The sequence below is a fragment of the Typopeltis vanoorti genome, chromosome 9 (genome assembly GCF_054136105.1).
Source record: "Typopeltis vanoorti isolate ZY-2024b chromosome 9, IOZ_Tvanoo_1.0, whole genome shotgun sequence".
Classification (NCBI taxonomy): Eukaryota; Metazoa; Arthropoda; class Arachnida; order Uropygi; family Thelyphonidae; genus Typopeltis; species Typopeltis vanoorti.
In genome coordinates, this window is record NC_143557.1 from 130918732 (window position 1) to 130936156 (window position 17425).

The 17425-nt window shown below is 34.7% G+C and overlaps 1 long non-coding RNA gene across 1 annotated transcript; it reads left to right on the plus strand.

The window, feature by feature from the left end:
- On the plus strand, positions 1 to 16458 carry LOC150103555 (uncharacterized). The gene is made up of 3 exons (XR_016548811.1): positions 1 to 138; positions 9524 to 9630; positions 16361 to 16458. It is a non-coding gene; the product is annotated as an uncharacterized LOC150103555 (long non-coding RNA).
- The last annotated feature ends 967 nt before the right edge of the window (positions 16459 to 17425 follow it).

Here is a 17425-nt window from a genome sequence, read left to right on the forward strand (position 1 = left end):
CCTATAGACGTTCCTTGATTGATTAGTGAATAGGGCGTAGATGGCATATTTATTTTAAGTTTTTTCAATCTATCTCTCTCTTTTTCTCTTTCTGTGCATATTTGTTAGCATTATCGGGATTCAGAAGTTAAAGTTAATGTAAGTAGAAGTTTATTGAAAGTTGGGGATGGTTTTTCTGTAAAATAAGAATTCCATTGAAAACAAAAATCTGATATCACGATAGAGTGATGTTAAAAACTTACGTTTCCAATTTATATAAATTAAATGGACCCAGCATCATTTCAAAGCCGAATATAGAAACTATAAATGTTTTGTGCGACAATTGACCAGCGAGCTTGCGGGAATACCCTCGCCGCCATACTACGAGTTGCCCTAGCTGAATCTAATAGGAGCCACAAACGTGCCTTCTACTGGTCCATTTTTCAAACTCATTGGTTTTCGTCAGAGACCAGGCGGAAACCTTAAGAGAGCAAAAACTCTCAATACTAGGGAACTCGAAGCGTCGGAGGAGAGGTGTATTTTCCGTAAGCGAACTCTCGGTCGGTGCGTAAAGTATTTAGTAAGTGAAGACTTTGAGCTCTTTATTTTAGAAAATTAAGTTTCAAAATTTACCACCTTTAGATTTCACAGACTTGACAACTGTTTAGAAATGTTGGTTCATATCAGAGAACAACCAGACAAAAAATGCCCTAAAAGAGCAAAACCCCTCTATTTAATACCCTGACCTGTCAGAAAGTTATATTATTCATAAGTGAACTCTCAGTAATTGCATACGTAAGTTATTAATATACAGAGTAAAAAAGGGCTGAATGGAATGCAATACCTACATGTACTAACAAAAGAGGCAAATACATGGGTTTACTAAACGGAACCCATGTCTTCGGAGTAGTGTAAGATAAGTTAACTCCGGTGCCGAAGATCATATTCTCATCAGCTCTCTGATATAATTTTAAACTTAAGATTGTACATCTAGTTATGTCAAGAATGGATGCTTGATATCCTTCATTACTGACTTGCTTGAATGAAACATTTTTGACTCTGTATTTTAATACATACTATATTAACCTCAGGCTTTAATATTTACAAAAGATTGCTGAAGTTTCAATTTTCTCTTAAAAAAGTTATAACAGTCAAGAATGTTGTCGCTTATTTGAAATGTATGCTGTAATTTAGATGGAAAAATAGTTTTTATTGAATATTGTGCATTATAATATATTTGCGAAATATTTCTCATAGTTTAATTAGAAAATAATTACACACCATTTTCATTTTTGTATATAATAGAAATAATAGAATCCCCAAATGCATGGGGTTAGCGAGGAATGAGAGTCAATCGACCGTGAGATGCGGTGATTGATTCATTCAATCCAATACCCTTGGAGGGTAATGGATAGCAATGCTGTAGCTAATGAAGCTCTAACTGAGGCTCGGCTATTGCTGTTACCCTCCTGCCATGATCAGAGCTTTGATAAAATATAAAACGGTTATGTGCATACATATATGCATATAATTTGGCAAGTTTGGTTGTTCTGCCAGATTGTCTATTTTTGTTTGGCGTACGTATAGAATAATGTTCGGTTGTCTTTCATTTTGCGAATGAATGAGTGCTCTTGCTATTGCTATATTGTGATAAAGATATCTGGCCGTGGTAAATGAGGAAATCAAAATATTTAAACGTAAACGTTTCATCGTTTTGTGACTACGGGATCTCTGTTTATACATATATATATATATATATATATATGTTCGAGGTTCCGAAGCAGAATTGAAGCTGTGATCGATGCTAATGGTGGTTATTTTGAGTAAATCTTGTTGATAGTATTGTAATTAACTCTGCCTGTAATGTTTTTTTGTCAATTCATTAAATTTAATAGATACAAAGAAGATTTTCTTTTTCCTTACGAAACTGTCAAATTTATCCCGAACACCCTGTATATATATATATATATATATATATATATAGTTACTAGATCCGAAGGATGCGCACCTCAACAATGCACACCATATATTGGATACAGCTGAAACAGAGGAAGAATTCCAAACCGCTAAAACTAAAACAAGGAAAATTTCCGTTACTAGAGAATCACTCAGAGCAATAGAAATGGAAACTGATATTAATACGAACTCAAAAGAAAGAATATCCCCATCATCCTAAGGGATAAAAATCATTGAACATCAGCACTTATTTCACTCCGAACTCTAGAAATATCATTTACGAAAGCCACTAATACAGAAGAAGGAATTCGCATCCAGCCAAAAGTTTCCACAGAAAACTAACAAAATTTCTGGATAATAGCAACCTTCCCTACCACACATTTGACTCAATAGTGAAAAGACTTAAAGTTGCACTCAGAGGCGGTGTCATAGTCCACTACAACAGATGAAGTACAAGCAGATCTCCAAAACAAAGCCTTCAGACCTACAAAAGTCAGCCAAATGAGTAGAGCTGATAAAACACATCTACTCTAATATTGGTAGAGATCAGTAAAGATCAGAAACATATATACGATCTTCAGACTATTTGCGATTTACTCATAAAGACTGATTCGCTAAAACATAAACAAACAACGACGCAATGTCATCGCTGTCAAAAGTGTAGCCACTAACAGCGCTTCTGCAAAGCAGATTACCGATGCGTTAAATGTGGTGGCAAAAACTCAACAAATGAATGCCCAAAACCCGGCACACAACTAGCAAAGTGTGAAAAATTGCAGATGCCCACACCCAGCAAATTATATAGGGATTGCATAGCATTTCCTTAAACCCAAAGACTCAACTCCAAACCAGCAAATCTATACAAGAACGCGCATCCTCCCATTAAACCAGTCTCCACAACGGAGGGAAGGACGTATGCTGAAGTAACAAAATCAACCTACCTAAAAGACTCAAAGCCATAACCCAAAATTCCTAGATTCAGATCTGGATGATATACTAAACGAAGGTAGAGCAGTAATCGTAGCCGGTGTCTTTAATGCCGAACATTCCACATGGAATAGCAATAACTCAAATATCAACGAAATATCAAATGTCAGACTACTGAATTCATATACCACTACAAGAAACAAGACAGTGATGGGAGCCATAGAACCCACACACTACGGAGCAGCCGGCCATCCAGATGTACTTGATATAGCATTGCGCTATATCGAGTACATCTGGATGAAAACTAAAAACCATTGCGCACAGCTATCAAATACAAGCAGTTAACGACTTAAGTTCTGATCACAACCCCATCATTTTACAACTAGGCGCAATACAAGATCTAACAGAAAACGCCAAAACCTTTATAAACTGGAAACAATTATCCTCAGCTTTCCAGGATAACATTAGCCCAGTTCCACATATAACGTCCACTGAAGATATAGAAAAGGCAGAGAAAGCCTTTGAAAAGCAAAACACTAACAGCAGTATCATAGGTAACATATACAACCAAGTGTGCACCACCAAATAAACTCCGAGAGGACATAAAACGTCTTATCCGTGAGAAAAACAGATTAAGAAGACAATACCACAGAATAATGGATCCCGTTGATAAGCAGGCAGTTAACAGAGCAAGAAACCAGGTTTGGTATGCTCTAAAGGACCACCGAAGCCAATTTTGCAATAACAAAATACATCACCTAAACACAGAGGATCAGTAATTGTGGAGAATGATCAGATCACTTCGTTCGAAGAGTTACTTCACTTCTTCCAATTCAAGGTGAATATAGAGTCGCCTACACTGACGAGGAAAAAGCAGAAGCATTTGCAGACAGCTTGGAAAGACCATGCAGCCCCAATTATACCAACATAGATATAAATTTCATAAGAAAAATCCACATACAAGTGCGTAAAATTACTCAAAACGCCTCATCCCAATACAACAACAAACCCATGTTATTCGTTTGGGATGAGCCAACAGAAATATATGAGAACATAAGAAAACTAATCATCAAAAAGGCTCCGGGTACGGAATGGAATAACGAACAAGGCGCTCAAACTACTTCCCCGTGAAGCGATTATGCATCTGGTAGCAATCACTAATGCCATTCTTCGGCTAAATTATTTTCCAGAGCGATGAAAGCTTGTGGATGTCTTCCCAATTCCAAAATCTGGGAAAAGTTCACAATTTCCTCAGAATTATAGACCGATCAGCCTTTTATCATGTGTAGGCAAGATAGCCTAACGCGCTATACTCACACGGATTGAAAAGGCAACAGATAATAACCACGTCATACAAGACTAGCAATTTAGCTTTAGGAAATATCACTCCACAATGCTTCAAATTTACAGAGTTGTTGAATACATCACACAAAGATTCGAATGGCACCAACATTCTGATACAATCTTCCTGGACATAACACAAGCATTTGATAGAATATGTCATTATGGTCTAATTTTTAAACAACCCAAGTTGGAATCCCATTACCACTAATTCTATGTATCAAGTAATATCTGAATAACTGAAAATTTAAAATAAAACTCAATGGAATCAGATCCACAGAGAGATGAGTCTTGGCTGGAGTCCCCCAAGCTCTCTGCTGTCTCCTCTACTCTTCTCCATATACATAGCAGATCTTCCCAAGTTGTTCCCAACCATCACCGCTCTCTATGCTGATGACACAATTATAATAGCCAGATCCCCCCCCCCACACACATCTAGCCTCAAGCAAGCTACAGAGAGCAGTTCGAATTAGAGAATTGGTACAAAAAGTGGCGTATCGCCATTAATCCACACAAAATCTCTGCAGTACTTTTCACCAGACGTAAAGCAGAACCGAACACAAGCATAAAAAATGTTTGGAAGAGTCATCCCTTGGCACAACTCTACCAAGTATCTAGGTGTTCATCTGGATAAGCACCTAAATTTCAAGACAAACTAAAAAGCGTCTCCACTAAAGCAAGTCAGACTATTGCACAGCTATATCCACTATTGAATAGGAACATCTTCCTAAACATAAATTACAAAATTCTCCTCTACAAATCAGTGATAAGTCCTCAGATAACTTACGCCTCACCAACTTGGGGACACACGTCTAAACGGAACATCCTCAGATTGCAAACGATCCAGAACAATTGACTAAGAATGGCATTAAATGCCCCTTGGTTCATAGGCTTCTTGATGTAACCTACAGTTACATCGAGAAGCCACCTTTCTAGATATCAAGACTTACATGATAGGCATTACAGAAAAATTCTTTATAATCACCCAAATCAACTAATTCGACAAGCAGCGGACTATAAACCTCAGATCATTTCAATTATAAAAAACCGAAATCCGCCATCGCAAGAGAAAACTAATACAGCTACAATGCTCACAATGAGGGGGTAAAATACCCACACCAATCCCCTCAAACACAAGCTAAAATCAGATGATGGCATGAAGAGTCAAGGACTCGATCCATCTCCCAAAGAAGTTCCAAGTGGAAGTTATAAAAGTTGCAATAACAATGAGTAGCATGGCGTACGGATTTCTTAAGCTAATTCGGTAGTTATAAAAAGTGCAAATCCCTTTTCCCTCCCATTAAAATTCTTCTTCTTCTTCTTCTTCTGCAGCTTGTCTCACTTAAGTGGGATCGCTGTTAATGATGAGTCTCCTCATCCTCCTTCCTTGCACATCTATCTGCATGACTTTTCTTCCCACATATTCGTACTCCTTACTCATCACATTACCAAACCATCTCAACCTTGCTTCCTGTATCTTCGCTCCTAAGTTCGTAACTTTCACTGTTCCTCTGACATAGTCATTTCTCGGACGATCCTTTCTGGTCACCCCGCACATCCACCTAAGCATTCTCATCTCTGCTACCTCCATCCTGCTGATGTTATTTTTCCTCAGGGTCACAGTTTCCATAGCACATATCATAGCTGGCCTCACTACTGTCTTATAGATTTTGCCTTTCAGATTGTTCGGCACCCTCTTATCGCATAGCACTCCAGCCATCTCTCTCTCTCTCCAGTTCCTCCAACCCGCTTGTATCCTCCATGCAACTTCCTTCTCATCCCCTCCATCTCCTAAGTATCTAAAGTCATCTTAGTATCTAAGTATCTAAAGTATCTAAAGATCTGGAGCTGTAAGGAAATGTCATCACCTTCGTGATGACATTTCCTTACAGCTCCAGATCTGTCTCCTGGCCGCCGTCCACTTTGCAACATATATACTCTGTCTTACTTCTCAGTCTCATACCTTTCTCTTCCAGTACTTTCCACCATCTTTCCAGTTCAGCTGCCACTTCTTCACTTGAATCTGCACACAGCAAGATGTCATCTGCATACAATATTGTCCAAGGCGTGTCTTCTCTCATCTCCTACGTCACCACCTCCATCACAAAATTAAACAGAAACGGAGTTAATGGTGACCCTATATGCAAGCCAACTGTTACTTGAAAACCTTCGGTTTGTCCCAGTCAGGTCCAAACTCTTCTCTTTGCATTTCTGTACATTTCCTGCACCAACGTGATATATTTCTCCGGTACGTTCTTCTCCGTCAGACCCCTCCAGACCTCTTGCCTTGGCACTCTATCGTAAGCTGGCAGTGAAGTTGTACGACCGGATGAACTTCCTGACGTCAACTCTCGCCATTTATCCGGGCTTGGGACCGACCTATTGAGGCCAGCTTGCCTCCTTCAGTGGCTGTATAAGATGAAATGACTTAGCAAGATAGGAAAGATTCACCCCTAGCCCTCGAATACTCTAATGGCATTGATGGGGGGAAGGAGCAAGAAGAGGAGAAAGAAGCAAAGAAAGAAGGGGAGGGACCAGTCTATAGATAATATAACAGATGTATATTATATGAAGTAAGGAATGGTCCTGCATCAGGTACCTCAGGTTTGCCATGCCCTTGAGGAATCCCATTGAAAATTATTAATTATTTTAAATTAATTTTAATTTACGGATTAGGAAAATGGTGAATCTAATATAATCCTCCTCCCTATTATTTTTGTAAATATATTGGATTCTTTGTACTATTTTTGAATTCGAGAATTGTATTCGATTTAATACATTCTACTTATTCAGGAACCGTTGAAATTTTTGTTTCATAACATGACACGACATTTTCATTTTGGATTATTTTAGAAATCAAATTATTAATAAGCGTATACCTTGTATATTTTTATTAATATAAAATCTCTTGAATAATCCATACGTAACTTAGATCGCTCACTTTCTGTGATTATAATGATATGCATGCCGTAATCCATTTCGTTTTGTCTACAGCAATAGCCTTGAAATAATTCATCTTAAATAATCCATGCTAGATAATATCCTGGTATGCATTCTACACGTACTTGAAGTAATTATAGTTGGTTATGTTACCAAGATTATACTTTGCTGTTACTCGCATTGATATTTTGAAGAGACATCCGTTATCATGAGTATTGGCAACGCTATTTAGTTAAATATGTGGAACTAACTGAAAGCAGTTAGCTGCGATCTCTCATGAGAATAAATGTTGACGCTACTTTAGGAGTTACTGGCGCAATCAATTGGCATTGTTAACCCTATCTCAACAGAAGAATGTTACCATACTACGTGTTGCATTTCGTTTGTCTTTTATAATCGCAAATTGAAATATATTTATCTAATAGTATTTCTTAATATATAGGAGACTGTTAGCTAATCAGACTTTCCTTATATATGAGATATGTTGCAATGAATTCGTTTATATCTTCTTTATTTGTTTGAAAGCGTGATGTATGTAACTACTACGGCTTTGCTATAATAACTTCCACTTACACTCTTCCACCACTAAAAAAATAGTTATAAATGAGTCAGGTTTTCGTTTTTCAGGGGTATATGCAAATTAGCTATACATAAGTAGGCGTTTTAGAGTGATTTTCCATTTCGTTTGCTCTGGGTCTGCTCTCTCTCTCTCTCTCTCTCTCTCTCTCTCTCACACACAGACACACACACACACGCATTACTTATAGATAACGGGGATATTTCCTCCTTGTTATATGCTTTCTTTATCGGTGTCTCTAATAGTATTATTAGAGAATACACTTATAAGAGTTATATGGAAAATTAGCGAAGTGAACAGATTGCATCAACTGCCATCTGATCACATCGCTATTTGAAATTTTAACTCTTCTGTTAACTTAATATTGTCTTTATTTTGTCGCTCTCTCTCTCTCTCTATTAGCGACAAAATAAAGGAATTCTTTCATTTTTTTTCATAAGCTGTGGTCAAATGACAGAAAATCAAGATGCTGTCATACAAATGTCACTTTTATGCATATTTTTAATTTTTCACTGTGGTCTGTGGAGGTACGAAGTGTTGATTCACTAAGCCTTGTTTCCTAAGTTTATATTCTTGATTTTTTAAATCGGTTCTCGTGTCTTATCTCATAGCAGAACTTTTGTTCTAAGGTAATAAGCTTTTTCTTAGACTTATTAGAATTCTAACTGTAGGGTCCACTGAATTAGAAGACAAACAAAAATATAAAACAAACTGTAAGCAGCTAAAAACAGATCTGTTATCGGTAAGGCTTCCAGTCAACAGTAGGCTATAATAATAAGCTAACGCCTTTTATCCCCTTATATTTTATCTCCATTGTGCCCCTAACCTCTGCGTTGTTCAACGGTCAACTGCATTTAGTTATATCAGTATGAGTTAGCAACAAACGGCTGTCTAAGGCTACACTTTGCATGGCAAGTATATCCACGTAACACATTTCAATTCGCATTGTGGCTAAATATCTTCAGATGGATCGCAGTACAATATTATTACAAATATACTACAAATTCACTAATCTCAAACAATAAAAGCACTAAATAATGTAAAAATATAGAAAATCAGATACATTTTCTTTTTTATAATATTCATATTAAATTTAGCCCTTCTTCACCGAATATTTAAGACTTTTAGTGTTTAAAATAACAACATTTTTTCCCTTCATTCATACCTGAATACGCAGACAAACCAACAAGAAAAACCGCTTCACTTAAGAGCAAAAGTCATATTTAACCAAGCAATGGAATTAAAAAAAAATTACCATATGAATAGCGGTCGTATTTTTAAATACATGCAAAGCATCATAAATTTCACAGAGATTGTCTTGGAATTGATGACTTAAAATATATTAATCAGCTTATATTCAACTTTCATTAATTCGTTAAAAGGTTATGTTTTGTTTTAAAAATCAAATTGAATATTTACACCTGTTTTTTAACAAATGAAGAAGGCAGTACCTTTTAGACGAACTTTTGGAAATCGGTAAGCAGTCGGTTTCTGTTCTTTAGAAATGAGCGCATCTCTAGAAGATAAAAGGTGATGGACATTTTGTCATAACATCACAGACAATTACCGCTATTTCGTGTATAGGAATATGTGATTAAATATCATTATGACCATAACTAGTATCGGTTTTAATCGGAACTCAGTTTTAGAAACAGACCTCTTAAGCGAAACCAAATAAACTAGCCCATTTTGATTTGACTCTGCAGAAACTTCGATATTCTTTAATTGCAATCAAAGTTGAATACCGCGGCATAAAGGTTCAATTGTTATTAAGTCCGGATACCTTTTTCTTATATTTCCTAGTTCCTGTTCAAAGATCACGAGGCTAAAGATGTGGAATCAAACATCCGAACACCTAACAATATTCATGTTGCTTCTTTCTACGATGTTCTTCAGTGTACAGACGTTTCGTAAGTATAAATATTCGTTTATTCGAGTGGAATGAATTTAATTTCGTATGTTGGTTGAAATTATTAATATTGCTCAGAAGTTGATTAAAAACCAGAAATCGGCCAAGAGGAAAACTTGGCCGATCACATGATAACAAGTCACATGTTATTAATATTACATTTCTTTAAAAACAGAAACTAATGATGTCCCATCTAAAGCGTAACAACATCAGTGGATATCATGAAGGTAGTTTACGAAAACAAGAATAAATTATTTGGTTTCCTATTTATTTATGCCTTGTGTGGAACAACAAGGTATGAAAAAACGAAAATCCTTAAATGACTGTAAATGGGACGTTGAGTTAACTGACTCCCAGCAAAGTGTTATCAAAGTCTGCGATATCAGGGAATGTGAGTACTGAAAAGGACAGTGTGCCGTTTGTAGTGAATCAATGGACTCTTTCAACCATTAATTCAGTCATTACATAGCCATAAAGGTAAAGTCTACAAGATGACTAGTTAACATCTTGTTGTGTGGGCTTGGTTCGCTTGGTTAACGTATCCGCTCTCCAGGCTGCGGGTTCGAATTCCGCCGTGGGCATGGATGTTTGTGATTATCTCTGAAAAATAATAATAGCGGTTGTGGAGGATGGTAGATGCGGTTTATGTAGTTGGTGGATTGAGTGGTGGAGACAAAGTGTTATAGAGTAGGTGCCCTCTATCGATGAGTCTTTAGAATCCCTGGAAGTGTCAGTAATAATAATAATAATAATAATAATATTAATAATAATAATTATAATAATAATATCATGCACTCATTTTTCATGAAAGAACTGCTGTCAACAAATCCAAAGGTGATCTCGCACAATGCTCAAGTTCTGATGATCGATGAAGGGTTCGTTTACACGTACAATGTAAATTTAGGTTGTTGAAAGCTAGTGGAAAGTAGCTTGTCCATATAAAATATATGCAAAATTACTCATTGTTCTGTATGGTTTCTGGGTTAAAAACTATCGCAATCACAGTAACAATCTATGATTGACAAAACACTCTGGTTTGTCTCTTTCTGCTTAAAGAGGCAAACCGGATTACCATCTGCAGAAGAACACTTGCCATTGACCCTCATAAGAAATTTTTGTCATTGCTTTAATGAATTCTGCCATGAACTCGATTAAATCTCTAGATAATAGACGACAGGTAAGATAACTAACATACATTTTTTTTTTTTTTGACTGCAGTTCAAGTATATTTTATAGAATGCGAGACTCATCTAGTGAAAATAAATCTGTCTCCTTTTTTTATTTTTATTTTTAAATAGTTCCCTATATTGTTCATTCAGTGTGTGTGTGTGCGTGCGCGCGCGAGTGTGCAAGGTCGTATTCATGGGTGTACGAACTGTGCGGTGGCACAGGGCCCCGCAAAGCGCAAAAAATTTTAAAAAAGAAAATGAATTAATTTTTTTAGTTATTATATAATTTAATATTGTAATTATTATATAAAAATATTATTATATAGAAAAATATGTCTATAATTTTACAACCAACTATTGTTGTTATAGTAAGCTAAATAAGATATTATTTCGCTATAAATTATAAATATGTTGTTATAGATAGAGCGATAGTATTTGAAACTACTCTAAGATATATAACAATATCGTACAACATAGTGTTAAATTGTTTTTAATAATTTTAAGGAGGTTTTTTTTTATTTTAGTTTATGGTTTTATGAACAAGTAAGTATATACACGTACTGCCATCGCAATTGTTTTATGTGACATTACTTGCAAAACTTCTTAAAAAATTTCTGTAAACTGGTTTTAGGTTATCCGACATCAGAATTTTTCTTCAATAGCAGTTTTCAGTCTATATTAGATTTATTTATTTTCTAATATTATCTATTTTAGATATATTTTATTTATCAGGTAAGTAACTTTGTTTTATAATTAAATCTATCGCATTTAATTCTAGAGCATGACTAGAATTAAAGAGGCGTGAGAGAGATTATTATGGAAGAAAATACCCAAGTGGGCATGAAAAACGAAAGCGAACACAAGAAAAAGAAGCAGCTGAGGAACGTCAAAGAAATTCACTGTTTAAATTTATGAAGTTGAACTCATATTTGTTCAGATATATCAGTTGATAACTGGGGTTCTGAAATAACTACAAACAGTTCTTCGGCTTCAATATTAATTAATAATCAGAATTATGAAATACTCAAAGGAAGCGGAGAACATGACGCGTTTGGTCAAACAATGAGTATTGAAGATCCTAAAACTGATACACCAGAGGAAGGTGAACTATTTACTATTGATGATCCAGCAACATGGCCCAAAACTTTGAAGAACGTAACACTAACACAAATTGTTCAACGTGGTCCACCGTCTCCTCCGACTGAAAATGATTTTTCAAAATATGACAACAAGAGGTCTTTTTCCACAGCTTTGGACAATTGCAAACGGAGAGAAGCAAAACAGAAGATGGCTCTATATTCAATCTCTTCCAACTCTATTTTTTGTTTTTGTTGCGAATTGTTTTCTTCTGATGATAAATTTTTATCTAATAATGGCTTTTCTGACTGGCGATATGTAAATGAAAGATTCAAGTCGCACGAACGAAATCCAGTGCACATGAAATGTGCACTGTGTTTCGTTCGTGCGACTTTAAATTTAAATTATTAATTTAAGTTTGATTTTAGGAGATGTCGCAAAATCATGAATTATAGCAATAAATGTTTTTTAATGTTATACAAAAATATATACATTTTCTGCCTCAACTTCACGTTGGGACATATTAAAGAAATTTGTTAAACAATTAACTGCAAAACCGTTATGTGATACAAGATGGGAATGTAGAATGGAATCAGTTAGAGCTGTACGTTTTCAAATTCCAGAATTTTTAAATGCACTAAAAGAGGTATTTAAAACTGCATCAGATAATACTAACAAAGTAGAAGTGGTTTCAATATATGAACAAATAGATTCGTTGGAGTTTATACCAAGCCTTGTAATTTGGTATGAGTTTTTGTCAAAAGTTAATTTAGTAAGTAAAATATTACAAATTGCAAAAATTCCCATAGACGTACAACTAAACATATTGAACAGTTAGTGCAGTACTTTGAAGAGCAGAGAATATCAGGATTCGATAGCTGTTTTAAGGTTGTTAAAGAATTGTCAAATGTATTAGAAATAGAAATTAATTTAAAGAAAGTCGAGTACGTCGAAGAAAAGTATTTTTTGATTATGCAACGCTTGACGAATCACACATAGGTGATAACAAACATAATTTTAGGATAAATTTCTTTTTTTTTGTAATTTTAGATACTGCTCTACAATCTGTCAAAAAAAGATTTGAATTGTATGAAATTCACCAAAAATCATTTGGATTTCTTTTATGATATGAAATTAATAAGAAAAATGACAGAAAATGAATTAAAATTAAAATTTTGCTGCAAACGTGTATCAAAAATTAAATACAGATATTGATGAACCTGAATTTTACAATGGATTAATTATTTTTAGAAATATTGTTCCAGAAGATGAACCCATTAATATTTTAGAATTCATAATTGCAAATAATTTGTTGGATATTTATCCAAATATTACTACGACATTTAAAATATTATTGACCAGTCCAGTTACGGTCGCATCAGCAGAAAGGTCATTTTCCAAATAGAAGATCGCAAATAAAAACCTATTTGCGATCTTCTAAGTCTCAAGAACGTTTGTCATCCCTGGCAATAATATCAATAGAACATGAAATTGCAAAAAAAAATTAATTTTTATAGCGTTAGAAATGATTTTATTGATAAGTACTTAAATAAAATTTAATATATTAAGATTTCTTTCAAATCTTATAAGTTGTTATACATATATTTCATTCTTTATAGTAAAAATTGATATTTATTTCATATTTGTATATTATTATTTATATTGCTAAATAAATCATTGTTCTGGCGTATTTATATGATAATGTGTATTTACATAATAAAATAATATATCATGTACATACAAACACATTTAGTTTTTAACTAATCATGAGCTATCATATACAAGAGAGTTAAACCAAGGGGTCCGACAGGGATGTCCCCTCTCAGCAACTCTTTTTAATATCTACTTAAATGAAATAATAATAAAATGGAGTAAACATTTACGTCAAGGAATTAAACTTTCACCTACAGTTAACTTAAACACTCTCCTCTTTGCAGACGACTAAATAATAATTACAAATTCTGAAGATAACTTACAGAAAGCTATTTTAAATCTAAATGAGATATCCAAAGTTTATGGTATGATAATATCAATGGAAAAATCAAAAACTATGGCCTTTAAAGGACACGATCCAGCAAGAACTAAAATAGTAATAGATAACAAGATCTTAAAACAGGTGAATTCATTTAACTACTTAGGATGTATGATCACTTATGAAAATGAAAAAGATATAAACATAAAAATTGCAAAATATTTAAAAATAACAGGTATAATTAACTCTATATTTAAACCAAACCTAGTTCAAAAACAAACCATGCTAAAAGTATACAATACATTAGCCCTACCGGTCTTAATGTATGGAAGCGAAATCTGGACAATAAAACAAAAAGACTAACAAAGATTAACAACAGCAGAAATGAAGTTTATGATAAAAACTGCAAAGTATACCCTATGTGATCACAAAAGAAACGAAGATATCATGAAAGAAATAAACCAAGAACCAGTAATAGAAAAAATAAAAAAAATATAAACATAAATGGATGGAACACGTTCAAAGAATGAAAACAGAAATATTACCAAAACAAGCCTTAAAGTACAAGCCATTAGGAAAAAGAAAACCAGGACGTCCTCTTAAACGATTCAACGATGACTTCTAAAGCCGGAACAGGCCATACTAGACCTAAATCCTTGATAAGTATGATGATGATGATGATGCTAAAAAGCATGCTTGTATATTTATGTGCATAAATATTTTTCATATTTGATTTAATAAATTAATTAACAAGATATTCTTCCATTTAAAATTTCGATAAATGTTACTAACTTTCAGGGGCCCAGCTTTTCTATTTCCCACAGGGCCTCGTAAAATATAGAAACGGGCCTGTGTGTGTGTGTGTGTGTGTGTGTGTGTGTGTGTGTGTGTGTGTGTGTGTGTGTGTGTGTGTGTGTGTGTGTGTGTGTGTGTGTGTGTGTGTGTGTGTGTGTGTTATTCTATTAAGAAAATCTACCTTTTAATATTTGGCATTCTACCTTGTAGGTATGCCTGTAATTACCACCAGTATGTAATTCGTGAGCTATCCTTACATTAATATACATTTAAGTGCAAGGCTTACTCCTATTATTCATTTTTGTTTCAGTTGATGATTGCTTCCCTTCTTGCATAAATGGAGGAAGTTGTGTCCATGGTGAATGTATCTGCGCAGAAGGCTATTCTGGGAGCTGGTGTCAGAACATAGGTTTTTTTTTCATATTTTTTAATATATTCCATTTTGTGTATGCATTAATTTGTACCTTAAATGGTATCCAATTAAAATGATGCAATAGGCAATATGGACGTCTCAGTTCTATTTAGTTGGCTACCGTTATGAATGCAGAAGTGCTTTTAACTTTGTCATAGTTCTTTGTTTATCGTTCAACATTTTTTATTAGGGTAGAAAATGAAAACCTCCGATTAAAATTAACTGCTGAGGTACAAACATGTGACGTCAACTACATACGAGCTCGAAACGAAACCAGTCCAGCAACTGGTACGAACAGTCAAGAGGGGGGTGAACTTGAACACTCTTTGAGATTAGGGAAAAATTTAAACTTTCGATTAAAATTACCTTGTAGAATAAGTCGTGACGTGGAATTACCATGTGACCTAATTACAGCCAACCATGAGACAAGTCAGGCCAGTCAGAGACTGACTGGCCTGACTTGTCGAATTTAATTATTATTTTTTAATAAGGAGAGGAATTAAAATCATCGATTAAAACTACGCTAGAAACGAACTCGCAACATATGCTTTCATCACGTAATCAGCGATAGGTGACTTCAAAACGAAAGCAACCGTCTGGTACGACTAGTGCAGACCGGTTCGGTAAAATAGTCGATTAAAACCTCTCCACAGAGGGACATAACTACTTAGGGCTTTTAGGTTCGTAGAGGTCATATTCATTGTAATCTGGAGCCCGTTGGATTGGTTGAATAGGTTTCGTCGCCGCATTTGTGAAGAACTGCTAAAGAGTGAAGGAATATGGAATATTCCTTATTCATCGTGATACCAATATGGAACTTTGGTATCACGGTGAATCTGTTTCTGATGAATCATCAAATATCATTCACAAGCATTTGCTTTCCACACTTTTTAAGTTTAGTATGTTAACTTTGGGGTATGGCTCCAAGTAAGGGTATTTCGTTATATGCATATAATAGTTTGATATATATATATATAAGTTTGATTGAATAAAAACATACTTTATTGAGATATAAAAATTATATTTATATGCTACAATTATTTTAAAGACAATCTCAAAATCTTAAAGATTTCTTTAGTTTTTGCTTTTTTTTTCTATGTTTTTCAATTTCCTCTTCAAAAATATACTCGTTCTCAAATTACTAAGAACCGTGTCGTGCGTGCGTGTGTTATTAGAAAATCTACTTTTTAATATTTTGCTTTATACCTTTGCCTGTAATTGCAACCACTATGTACTTCGTGAGCTCTCCGAACATTAACATACATTTAAGTGCAGGGCTTACTCATCTTATTCATTTTTGTTTCAGTTGATGACTGCTTCCCTTCTTGCATAAATGGAGGAAGTTGTGTCGCTAGTAAATGTGTCTGCACAGCAAATTATTATGGGACGTGGTGTCAAAATGGTACGTATTTGTTCATTCTTTTAAATAATTTTAATTTTGTGTGTGTGTGTGTGTGTGTGTGTGTGTGTGTGTGTGTGTGTGTGTGTGTGTGTGTGTGTGTGTGTGTGTGTGTGTGTGTGTGTGTGTGTGTGTGTGTGTGTGTGTGTGTGTGTGTGTGTGTCGCATATCAGTGCTGTGTTGATTAGAGCGTAATAATTTGAATATTAAATAAACGAAGCAACTAACGTCATTAGTTAAAAATTGTAACCAACTAAATCAATTTGTGTTATACCGGTGCAATTTTATGAAAAATTTAAGAATTCAACTAAATTTTCTTTCTACATCCATAAAACATAAATGCGGACACTCCTCGACTTACGTATATTCTATTTACGTAAATTCTGACTTACGCAATTAACTTAGGTAATTAAATGGTTAGAAAACAGAGAACTATAAAAAATTTCTTTAATCCACCTGCATTATTCGCACGCCATCTAACGGTCGTCTTTCGAAGGGCAGACAGCTCAAGTCAAGCATGAATTACTTTTCTTCAGTCTTGTTTTCAACATGAGTGTGCTAATTTTTAGTGCTTTATGCGTCATATTTTAGTATTTACCTTATACATTTTTAATAATAGAAAATGCAATAGCCTGTTATGAAGACAAGAAACAAGCCATGTTCAATCATGTATTCAGAATTTCATTCACGTTTCAAGAATTCAAGACTGGGATTATTATTATTAGGTAAGACTGGCAACAAGTCCAAGGGCTCATCGCAGGAGGGCACTCTACTTCACTCTGCTACAAACATCTCACCGTTTCTCTTTACTACTAACTTAATTCTCCAACTACACACGCTACTACCAACAACGCCATCTACCGATCATCACCAGTAACAGTATTTTTTTCTGTAAGTTGGGTGTGTTCTCAAGGCCAATTTGCCTGTAGGGTTGGATGAAAAATGCGAGAATTTCCGGCAATTATGTAAAAT